The 13,117-nt window shown below is 35.9% G+C and overlaps 1 protein-coding gene across 2 annotated transcripts in view; it reads right to left on the reverse strand.

Annotated features, from left to right (window-relative positions):
- Window positions 1-1,156: 1,156 nt before the first annotated feature.
- The window catches only part of CFAP54 (cilia and flagella associated protein 54), a 355,515-nt gene continuing 343,554 nt past the window's right edge, over window positions 1,157-13,117 (reverse strand). For both annotated transcript variants that reach the window (XM_064376848.1, XM_064376847.1), the window contains one exon: window positions 1,157-1,592. The gene's annotated coding sequence lies outside the window, so the exon portion shown is untranslated. The remainder of the gene's footprint in view (window positions 1,593-13,117) is intronic.

Genomic DNA, 13,117 nt, shown 5'->3' on the forward strand with positions numbered 1-13,117 from the left:
AATGGAAAAATAATGGATAAGCCACTCCCCTCCTTCATCCTCCCAGCTTCCTGGAGAGCTTGGTGAGGGGCACGGTGCCCCACATTATCCTTGGGATGGGTCTTTAGGCAATCAGAGCGGGAGGGGAACATAGATAAACTAACCCTTCCACTCCCACACTTTTGAAAGCAGATACTTGCCAAGACAATTTTGGTTTTAAGTAACCCGTTTTCGTCCTCCTCATTCACATTTGTCACGTGAACTACTCCACATGCATTTAATAAAGAAGTCTATGCTAATCATTAATTATGATACCAATATACCAGCTGTATTATATTCTAATGTAACTCACACTTGTGGATTTCAAAGAATTTCCCCAGATTTAATTAATCCTCAGCTTCGCTAATGAAAAGCATTGCTTCTAGCTGGCATGAGTATGGGTTTCTAATCTGTTCCTTAAGGTCACCTCATTTTTCTTGAAAATGTACATTTATAATTTAACATTGCAGATCGTTCACATTCCCTATTAAGCAATTATTTTGATTACTTTATTATCTTTCTTTTTTTTCCTAGGCTATTTAGGTTGGTTTCTGCCTATCATGAGCCAAGTATAATTCGAAGATTCTCTTTTACTTCCTTTATTAGCATGATCTGCATTAGCAAGGGATTCATTTTCATTCTGAAGACTGAAAACAATTTCATTATCTGATAAAAATTATCTTCTCATATGCTATAAGAGGCAATTCTCGTCATTTATGGTCTCATTAGGTATTTCATCTACCCAATACATCTTCTCAATATTTCTTCCCAAGTAATCATCTTGTGGCTCAACTAACAAATATCTTGGACTAGGGACTCTTGTTTCTGTCTTTCTTCCCTCTTCCCACCACCCACCCCCCCCCCATTATAGTTACTGCATCATCTCCTCTGTGAATCCTTAGTATTTCCCTGTCTTCCTAAAACATTTTGTGGAGGCTTCATTTTAACATCTATCTGCATTGTTGTCTTGTGAATTTTAAGTCTACTTTTTTGTTGCCTTTAATATACTATCAGCATCTTAAGGGCTGGGCCACAGCTTAGGGATCTTTGTGTTTTTTAGAGCCTGGAACTGTGTGTACAAAGAGCAAAGCCCCAAAAATGCAACTGAATAAATGAAGGACTAAATACACATGCATGCTCATTTTTATCAGAATGTAGTTTTAATTTACTTGAGAATTTATTCTTTTCAAAACACAGGAGAGAGTAGGGAAGCTAAAACAACTTGATAAAGAAATAGATCAGCTGGACAAATTGAGAGCAAGCTGAGGAGTTACATAGATTTGGAAGTCACAGAGAAGACAGTAGTTAAACTGTCCTACTGGGAGCTAAAACACCTTTGAGGCTGCAGGAGGCTGGTTGAGCAACAGCGAAATCTCAATGTAATATTTAGAGTATTTGTATATATCATAAGTAATCATATGGGGCAAGATCTAAGTTTGAACTGGAGGCTTCTGTGCAAGCAAGACACTGAATCATGACTACTTCTCACCAAATTTCCAAAGGCCGACAGATATTGCTGAAAAATTCCTCAGTCTGTGGTCACACTCTTGATTTATTTCTCAGTTTTATCATCCCTAGAGGAGGAAAAAGAGTAATACTTTAAATTTCATATAATTTCCCTGACTTCAGGAAGCGCATACTTTATTTCACCTCACCTGTTAAACAAAAATTATGCTTCTGTGCTAGTCCCCAACAGACCTGACCAAACCAAAATGGAATCACTCATGCTGAATGCCACATCATCAAACTGAAACTTTAAAAAAGCAGAGATCCCAGAACAGAATAGTTTTTCCTGAAAACAGAAGATTCCAGTTTACCTGAGTGGGTGTAATAAGGAAGTCCCTCTGCTTTAACTCTTACAAAAAAGTAACCTGATATTAACCAATCAGGTTTTCTTTTTCTATTCTTCTGTGTCCTTGTTCCCACCTTACAAAACCCACTGTTGTGCCATTGTCCAGTAGGAGCTCTCATTCTGTTCTGCAGAATGGAGGCTGTTCCTGATTCATGAATTGCAAATAAAAGCCAATTAGATCTATAACTAACTTTGTTGGAATTTGGTATTTCGACACACTGTATTGATGTTAGAAATGTAAAGAATGTTGAAATTCCATCCTGTGGAATTGAAATCAATTCCATGGGAGTGTCAATGTGCCCCTGCCAGCTGCTTGGAGCTGGACACATTTTAAGGAAGCAGAGTTCCCTAGAGGATTTTGATCATGTTAAGTCTAAAATTCTATTAAACTTCTAAATGGAGATGTTAAGTAGGCAGGTGGCTACAGGAATCTGGAGATAGGAGAGCACTCTGCGTTGGAGATAAAAGACTGCAGGATTTTGTAACACAAATGGTACTGGATAGGGTTATCTTGAGTGAGAGCATGGAGAAGACAAAAGAGAACATATGCCTGGGAGGAGCAAATTTTTTGATTAACACTGCAGTCAGGTAATCTTTTAAGTCTTGGGTCAGCAAATCATAGCCTCAGGTTAAATTTGGACCACTGCCTGGTTTTTGTTCAGTTCCTGAGCTAAGACTTCTAAGAATGGTTTCATTTATTTTATGGTAGGGAGAAAAATGCAAATAATATTTCATGACACATGAAAATTATAAGAAATTCAAATTGATTTTTAAAAGTTTTATTGGCACCCACCTATGCCTTTTGTTTATTTGTTGTGTATGGCTTGCTTTTGCACTGTAATGGCAGAGTTGACTATTGGCAATAGAAACACAAAGCTAGAAGATTTACTAATTCACCCTTTATAGAAAAAGTTTGAAGACCCCGGATATCGTGTGAGAATGTGTCTTGGACTGCTATGGCTACTGCTGCTACCAACAGGAAAACCAGAGTGAAGATGAACTGTCACAAGGAAGAGGGCTGCTGAGACACCTGCAGAGAAATGAGTGACAGCTCAGATGTGAATCATGAACCTCTGGATTGAGTCAAGCCAGAAGCCCACCTTACCTCTGGAATCTTCAGTTACATGAACAAGTAAATTTCCTTTAGTGTATGACCCAGTTAAAGGCAGATTTTCTATTATCTAAAACCAAATGATTCTTAACTAATACAGTGAGAAGATCCAGAGATAATCTCAGTTCTTTTTTGCCATTAATATACCCAAGCTTGACTCAGACATCCCATTTCATAACCTATGACAGTCAAAACTATTCCCATGATTCCTACAAATTCCCCAAAACTTATGTTCTCGTGGTCCTTGCTCCAGAAATACCACGTTCATGACACATGCTACTTTTCAATCATTCTACCTCATCACTAGCTTCTCAAATATACAAACACATTTTACAACTATAATTTTTGAGTTTAGTCATTTTACTTAATGTTTTAGGGATCATTGTAATGGGTCACTTCATTCACTGTACAACCTTCTGCCATCTGATGGCTATCCATTCTTTTCTTCTCTTTCCCTTTTATTTCTCCAATTTCCAGAGCAAATGAATTCCTCTCTTTGTAGGATAGGCAGCCATTCAAGTTTACCTGGAGCTGTCTCAGTTTGGGGATAGTCCCAGATTTTGCACTGGAAGTCTATCTCAGTTCTGGGAAAACTGTGCATATTTGTGACCCTATCTCCTATCTCAAGTAATTTTACCTGCTCTTCTGAAGCATCAAAGCTAGCCCACATCAATGGCTTATAGAGACCACCTACTCCAATAGACTTATCAAAACACCTTTCTAATCAAGGCACTTCTGTCCTTAAAGGGAATTACTGTACCAGTTGTTTAGAAAATAAAATCTCTTATCATTAAAGGTAAACACATTTAGAACTATGTCATCTTAAAGAAGTGATGCTTTCATCATTATAAAATATGTTATTTCACCTCTGGCAATATCCATATTTGAAATATACCTTAATGATGATATAGTGACACCAGCTTTCTTATGTTCAGTGTTCACATGGTTGCCACTTCTCCATTCTTCTATTTTCAATCTGTTGGTGTATTTTAGTTAAAAGAACAATCTCTGCTTTTAAATGAAAGCTTTGGTCCACTTACACTTAATATAATTAATAATATGGTTAAATGTAAGTCTAATATAGGTCATCTAGATATGCTTTTTTTTTCTTTCAGCACTTTTAAGAAAGCAACCCATTATCACTTGGTCTCCAATGTTTCTGATGAGAAGTCAGCCTTTGTTCTTACTGTCCCTTTCCTTAGGACTTTGTGTTTTTTCTTCTGGTTCATTTTAAGATGTTTTTCCTATTTTTCATTTTCAGAACTGTGACTATGATTTGCTTGGGTGTGGTTTTCTTTTTATTTATCTTGCTTGGAGTTCACTGAACTTCCTATATCTAAAGGTGGTTAATATTTTAAATCAAATTTGAAAAAAACTTTTGCTGTCCTTTGTTTCAAAAGACTCTTTCCTTCCTATCTAGGACATCAATTCCTTCCTATTTGGGACTCTTTCCCATCTTTCCTTCCTATCTTAGACTTCAATTTCACACATTTTGAAACATGATATTATCACATAGGCCACCATAGCTCTGAAATTTTTGAAAATCATTTTTTCCTCGGTGCTAAGATCAGTAAATAATTTCTAATGATCTGTCCACAAGTTTATTGTTTTTTAAATTCTGTGACACCTAATTTGCTAAGTCCATTCAATAAATTTTAAATTTCAGATATATTTTTCTAGTTTCAGGATTTTCATTTGGTTCTTTTTCTATTTCCATATCTATCCTGATACCCTCATCTCTTTATACATTATAGAAATCTTTTTCAATAGATTATTTTACATGTATATTATAGTTATTTTAAAGTCTTGATCTGCTAATTCTAACATCTGGGACTTCTGGAAATCTGTCAACTGCTTTTTCCCTAGATTGTGGATGATATTTTCCTGCTTCTTTGTATATAAAGTAATTTTTAATTATTTACTATACATTGTGGGCAACATTGTTGAGTTTTGTTGTAACATAAAGTTAAATTACTGACAACCACTTTTATTTTATGGAGATTTGATGGGTGGGCTTATTTGTGCTTTGCTGGTAGGCCTCATTTGTGGTCCTTGGTTCTAAAATCCTTATTACTAAGGTATTACCCTCCTAGAGTTTTAATGAAAAGTACAAAGAATTTATTAAGTCCTTTTCCTTGACTGAACTTGAATTCCAAAATTTGTCTCTCCAGTACCATGCATCTGTTGAAATCTCTGAGGCTCAGTTATTTTAGCCTTTCAGCTATGACTTTCCATTGGATTCTCTGGAGTCTCATCATGTGTATATATAGTTTGGTAGTCAGCCAACAGTTCTAGGAGAATTTGTGCACAGATTTTAGGGCTCCCCACACTGTTTCCCTCCTTGTTGAAACCTCCCCTCCTTAATTTCTAGTTACTCTGGCAGACCTGCACTCAGTCCAGTCATTCGGCCTCTCCCTGATTGCTCTCTGTCCCTTATGCATTTTGCAAGATGAGGTGTGTCCTCAGAGAAAAGGCTGTTTAACTGTGGACCTCACCTAGTTTGTTTCCACATTTCAAGAATCACCATTCCTCCGGTTTCTGCCTATTTTTACTTATTCCCCAGGGATGACTAAAAATAAAATTAACAATTATCATTCAAATAATCGTTTTAATTCTGATTTTATGATTGTTTGCACTGTTTTTTGGTCCAGAGTTCAAAATTATTATTGGCAAATGGTAGTTCAATAAAAGCCACTTTGCTATCACCAGAAATGTACTCCTATCATTACCATAAAAAAAAGCGAACCAAAACGAAACAATAGATAACCTCTGATCCTTCTAGATAGAAATGAACTTCCCCTGAAGATGTATGCAATAAAATAAGAATGTAATAATGGTAAGAGCTACCTGTTACTGAGCATCCAGTATATGCTGGACACTATTCCAGGTGCTTTATGTATCCTAAATTTACAGATGAGAAAACTGAAGTACAGAGAAATTAAGGAACTTGCTCAAATTCATGCAGGTAGTAAAAGGAAAGCCAGGACTATTCGGTGTCATAGCTGGCTCTCTCATCTATGATGCTGTACTGCTATTCAAACATAGGGTAGTTGTTCCTTGATGGAGAAAACTTAAAGGAGACTTAAGCTTGTAGTAGAAAATTCAAGTGAGTAATTTTATAGTTCCTTTAAACATAATAATACACCTTCTTACAAAGATTATAATTCCAACTCAACTAAAAGTATTAATTTTCATGTCAGAGAAATTAATTTCCCTCAATCACCCATCTAGAAATGTATACATAAAATATTATTCCCATATCAACTCAGCTCCTGGAGAACTATTTCTCTTTTCTCTACTTTTGAATTTGCCTTCTAATACCTCAAGCAGAACTATGTACTTGTGGTTACCTGAATTGCTGAAGCACTACTTGTATATTGTGTTCATTCTGGACGCAATGTCAAGATTCATCAACCAACTTACTTCAAGCAGTTCCAAGAATCAGCCTTTGAAGTGCTGAAAAAGAGCCATTTTGGTGTGTTTTTCCATACAACCCAAAATATAGCTGAAAAATATTTTTAACCAGTAAAATTGTTCTAAGAAAAAAAAAAAACCACATTAAACTGTTTTTCCTCAGATAAAAATTAAACTCGTTTTAAGGTCAATATAAATATTCCTTTCCTTGATAACCCTCCCTTGCTACATGTCTCCCAAATTGTTTTAGACTAATTAGTCAGAAATGGGTATTGCTTTACAAAAATAAAATAAATGAGAAATCCTTGAAAGATAAGTCTACAGTCCTTGAAATGATGTGTTTTATTTCTCTGTGGGCTGCTACTGAAGATTTTTTTATGGGATGTTATTATAAGGATTCACAAGAAAAATTATTTTCTGGAATGAGTACCAGGATCAGTAATACCAATGCATCTCCTAAGTAGGTGGTCCTTTTTTCCCTTAGAATGCTGTTGATCTTGTAAAGCACCGTATTTACTTGTAACAAGAGCCCCCAGGAAAGCATACAGGCAATCTATGGCTGACTCCCAGTGAATGCAAAGAATGAATGGCACTTTTAAAAAATTAAAAGAAAGTAAAAAGGACTCAACTCCTGGTTCCATCTTACTTTTCCACCACATCTTCCTTGTCTGGTTTTAATTAATCTTACCATTATTTTGAATGCATACTTATAAGCTACCTTAAAGTTTTTTGAGCAAGTTCAGATATGAATAACTAAATGGTCTAGATTAGACTGCCACAATTTAAAAAATAAGAACCACTGAATCATAAACAAAAATGGAAAGGAAAATGAGAATGTAAAACATTTCACAAAATATATAAAAAGAGTTTATATGCTTGTTATTGAGGGATCCTGGAAATCTAAAAAAAGAAAAGCTGAACATACAAGTAAAAAAATAAGCAAAGATCCTAAAGAGGCATGAAAACAGAAAAAAATGTAGTGGACCAAAAAATGGGAAAAACATTTAACCTCAGTTGTAGTCAAATAAATATAAATCTAAACTTAAGAATAAAGTTTTGCTGGGCATGGCGGCTCATGCCTGTAATCCCAGCACTTTGGGAGGCTGAGGCGGGCAGATCACAAGGTCAAGAGATCGAAACCAAATTGGCCGACATGGTGAAACCCTGTCTCTACTAAAAATACAAAAAAAAAAAAAAAAAAAATTAGCTGGGCATGGTGGCATGTGCCTGTAGTTCCAGCTACTTGGGGGGCTGAGGCAGGAGAATTGCTTGAACCCAGGAGGCAGAGGTTGCAGTGAGCCGAGATTGCGCCACTGCACTCCAGCCTGGCACCTTGTGACGTAGTGAGATTCTATCTCAAAAAAATAAAATAAAATAAAGAGTAAAGGTAGTTTTATTCAAAGTGGGAACATAAATTTGTTTCCCTGAATCTACCTACTTTGGTCTTGACCTCAAGTAGAGGACAGATATGCAAACAAACACATGCAAAACAGAATGAGTGTGATAAGGACACATACATGTTACATGGAGACACCAGGGAGAAAGTGGTACAGACAGGCTCCGTGGTGAAGGAGAGGCCCAGTTTGATTCTGGAATGAAGACTTGAGGCCATTAGGTACAAGTCTTTTTTTTTAAATTGATGAATTCAAATTGTATATATTTATCATGTACAAATACGTTATTCCGAAATACATGTACATTATAGAATAGCTACATTGAGCCAATTAATACATGCATTTCCTCACATACTTATTTTTTGTAGTGAGAACAGTTAAGATCTTCTCTTAGCAATTTTCAAGTGTACAACACACTGTTACTAACCACAGTCATTATTTTGTACAATAGAGCTCTTGAACACATTCCTCCTGTTAAATTGAAATTTTGTATGTTTTGACCAACATCTCCTCAACAGCCCCTCCCCTAATCTCTGGTAACTACTCTCTGCTTCTATGAGTTTAACATTTTTAGATTCCACATATAAGTGAGATCATGCAGTATTTGTCTTTCTGTGCCTGGCTTATTTCACTTAGCTTTAATGTTGTGGCAAATGACATAATTTCCTTATTTTTATTTATTTTTACTTTTTTGAGAAGGAGTCTTGCTCTGTCACCAGGCTGGAGTACAGTGGCACAATCTCAGCTCACTGCAACCTCTGCCTCCTGGATTTAAGCAATTCTCCTGCCTCAGCCTCCCAAGTAGCTGGGACTACAGACACGTGCCATCACGCCCAGCTAATTTTTATATTTTTAGTAGAGGTGGGGTTTCCCCATGTTTGCCAGGAGGATCTCAATCTCTTGACCTTGTGATCCCAAAGTGCTGGGATTACAGGTGTGAGCCACCATGCTTGGCCTATTTCCTTATTTTTTAAGGCTGAATAATATTTCAGCCTCCTAAAGTGCTGGGATTACAGGTGTGAGCCACCATGCCTGGCCCATTTCCTTATTTTTTAAGGCTGAATAATATTTCATTATATATACACAGACATTACACATTTTATTTAGCCATTCATCCATTGATGGACACTTAGGTTGATTCCATATCTTGGCTATTGAGAGTAATGCTGCATCGAACACAGGAAGACAAACATCTTTCAGACATGTTGATTTCATTTCCTTCGGATATTCAGTACTGAGATTGCTGGATCAGATGTGAGTGAAGGAAGGGACTGCCTAAGTATCACTGCTTGTGTGTACAGTCCCTGGCATAGTGCTGGCATTTGATAAATATCTTTTAAATAAAGAGTTAGGAGGGACATTTTTGCCAGGAAACAGAGACCCAGACTAATGAATAAGATCTATCAAATGAACAAATGTATGCTTGAATGAATGAGCTCAGTTTGTCAGAGAAATACTAATGTATCTATGAAAAACAGATTAAATGACCAGCCTCCAAAGGACAAAATGAAGATTTAATTTTTTTTCTCCTATGGATCATTACATATACTTTATTACTAGGAAAACAAACTCTGGACAGTTCCTTTGGATCTAATTACGTCCTGATCGTTCTAACTGCATTTCATCCAAACCACCAGGTCTAAACATTCCCAACTTGAGCATTTTCCCAGCCAATAAGCTCTGAAAAGGCTTATGTTACACTTAGGGAATATAAACAGTTGACTCAAATCTCAATACTTTTCTGAACATTGTTTTGTTTTATCTCTGGCTATTAGGGAAAATAATTAGATAGGCTATAGAAAATGTAGTTAAGTATTAACAACAGTTATTTTACAGTGGTCGACTTCTGGGTAACTTATTTTCACCTTTCAATATTTTGTAGATTTTCTACATTAGTTCCAAATTGCTTTTATAATGAAGAGAAAAGAAAGCAGTCCAATAAATTCTTGTGAATCTTGTGGGGACAAATTAAATTAGGCAAATTCTGAGACTACTTAGAAATCTTTGAATTTCTTAGACATCTTCTCAGTTTTCATATCATGTACAATTCAAAAGGATGGTTCAGGGTAGTTTGTACTTGAGCAGAATCTGGTTTTAGATCTATTCCATTCTAAGTTGTTACATACAAAATGTACTAAAGTTATCTTAAATATCAAACAGGAACAAAATCAATTCATTTGCAATTAATTTTGAATAGTCTCCAAAGTTCCAGTCGAAAATGGTTATTTTACAGGGTTCATATATTACAAGTTATGCTACAAATTGTTACTTGTTGTAAAAAAATTCCCATCCCTCTTAACCCAGCTTTTTAACTAATGAATTTAATTATGAAGAAAACTGCTGTCACTGAAACCTTCTTCTTAATCATGTCTGTACTTATGACAAAAAAAGTCTGTTGCTATGGAAACTGTAGAGTCAAAGTTGCAACTCCTAAGGTTCTACTGAAGTGGAAAGTAGAAACTGGAAAAACGTCTTGGTAAAGAGACAATTTTCTTAATATCTTTTTTAACATTAAAATTATGGATGATAGATGGATTTTACAAGTAAATCTTATTTTGCATAACAGTCATGTAAAACGTTTGACATATATCTAATTTTGGAAAATCAAATAATTTAAAGTATATGAGGAACTTACAATTGATAGGAATCAAACGGGGAATCTGACTCAATTTAATTAAACATTTATTAAGGCTCTACTATCATATTAAAATTTAATATTTTCATAGATTGAGTTTTCTAAAACTGGGCACATGTATATAGTTTAACATTAGTTTCAAAATGATTTTTAGTTGTCATTAAAACCCAAAATAATGAAACCAGATGTGAACTACTCAGTTCCAGTCATATAATGAGATAAGAATCATAGTTCAATTTATTAGTTATTTACTGATAGGCGAGCCAATAACTCTACAAAGCTTGCCAGCCAAACAAGATGAGGAAGGGAAACGATGTGTTCGTTTTTAATTTATGAAACAAATTATGTATGCAAAGAAGTCGAGACTAATATAACAAACATTCAGCTTAAGAGAGAAAATTTTACAAAGACAAATGAAACCTCCTGAGCATTTTCCCTAGAGTTCATTCTCCCTCCTTTATCAAAGAGGTGACCACAAATCTGAATTTGGTGTCAACTATTAATGAACTTGTGTTAAAAATATCTTTAGTATATATATACTCATTCATAAATACTATATTGTTTTGTGTGTTTAAGCTTTATACAAATACTATACAATGGTATCTTCTTACATATATCCTATGTAAAGAAAAAAATACTTGATTTTTTTCTTTTGCTGGACCTGCTTTTGGGATGAATCCAGATTGAAATATATCTCTGTTATTAATCAATTTATGGATGTTGTTTAGTATTTTATTATTCAGTTATAAGTTCTATAAAATATTCTCCTGTATGACTATGCCACTATTTCTTTACCCTGACGGATATCCACCTGATGGATATTTCATAGGTTTTCCTTTGTTTTCACTATTTTAATCAATGCATCAGAGACTTGCACAAGTCTTGTTGGGCAAATGGGTGGGAGTTTATTTTGTAGGATATACCATGCATTTCAAACATGAGAAAATGGCAAAGAGTAGTTAAGCTGTGGACTTCTGGGTTCACTGTTTTCTCCCCTAAGCCCCGGTTAGGAGCTTGTTCAATCCTATGCATACATAGATAATATTAAATAAATAATAATAATTTTTTTATGAAGATATGTATGCTGGATGACATTATGTATATTTCATTTCCGTTTCCAGGTTTTATGGACACCTTGTAAGTTCCATGATGCATTAGGAAAAAAAACGTACTCAGTCTCAAACTGAACGTCACCTAAAGCAATGTGGAGCAGACTCACACACTATGACACTCTTGAGCTACCGTTACAAAGCTGTGATATAAAAATACAATACAAAACTACGTGTCCAAGGACACTGTTTAGAGACAAATGAGCAAGGCACCTGGGAGTGCTCTAGGAGTCCTCGGAGGCAGACACCCTTCTGCATGGTCATTTGAACTGGATGGAGGGATCTGCACGTTGTTGTTCAAAAGGGGAAGGAAGGGCAATGCAGACTGCAGGCACAAGCCAAGTTTCTGAAGAGTGCATTTCTACCCCAGCAAATTACCATTTCTCCCCTGCAATTCAGTGAAGAACAAGACAGCTGAGCTGGAGACTGTGTAAAGTGCCTATGCATGAAGTGAACCTAGACCACTGCATTTAAGCTTCTGAATAGCTGGCAGGTGGTCAATTTCTAAAGCAATGTCTTGGAGATTGATATGGAGAAAGATACGGGAAGTGCTGGAGTTTTATTACCTATCACTTAGCTGCTGGCATGGGCTTCTCTTCCCTCTTTCCCAACTTCCCTCCGTTGTGACTGCTCCCCTTCTTCTCCCCATTTCAGTTTGCCTCCTGTCATTCTCTGTTATAATTAAAACAAATAGAAAACATTGCAGGTGTCTGCTATAAAGCATTTGCAAATACTGTATATTTTTAAAACCAGCTGCAAATTGTGTGATTTGGTCTTTTAAAAAAAAATGTCTGAAAGACATTTCTGGAAATAAACACATCTTTCATCCTATAGACTTTGAATCTTATTTTTGTTTGTACTTCAGCCCAGTTCATCATCATTTCTTCACAGTCTCGCATAGGAAGTTACAGCTTTAACTAGTGAGTGTTGCTCCTATTTTACAAAAGATGGGGAATTTCTGGAATGATGGTTTAAAATGGGGAAACTGTTACTGTATCGTCTGGTGCAGTTTTAGACAGTATTTCTCTTAGGCAAAATGACACCCAAGAATAACAGCATCTGTAAGAAGTGAAAGTGAAGAAAAAGTTAAAAAAAAAAAGTGCTGAAATGTTATCTTCAATAGTTGGAAGGGATCTGCCTTCCCCAGAGGAAACCAATATATCAGCACAGATAACATTGGGGACCTCCTTCCATTCACTCTTGGGGCATCCATTCAGGTCTGCAAGTAATTTTAAAAATCTGCCCCCAGGGAAGATGACAAGTTTCCCAGTTTTAGCTTGAACCTCAGCTATGTCTTCCTCTCCCTTTGCTATCCAAATTCCTAGAGCCATGGAGTGGGTACAAGGGCAGAGGAAGCCAGCTTAGCGGTGAAGAGCTCAGATTCTTCCAGGAGGATTTAAATCCTGGCTCTACTTACGACTAACTTTGATTGTTAGGCAAGTTATTTAACTGCCTTATGTTTTTGTTTTCTCGTCTAGAATATGGGGTCAGTAATACTATGTACATCACAGTCATAAGTCTTGTAAAGACAGAGGGAGAAAATGCACTGAAGCACTTACAAATACGTGCATGGCAGGTAAATGT

Source organism: Aotus nancymaae, unplaced genomic scaffold (assembly GCF_030222135.1).
Source record: "Aotus nancymaae isolate 86718 unplaced genomic scaffold, 86718_ANA_hifiasm-v0.15.2.pri h1tg000016l, whole genome shotgun sequence".
NCBI classification, from domain to species: Eukaryota; Metazoa; Chordata; class Mammalia; order Primates; family Aotidae; genus Aotus; species Aotus nancymaae.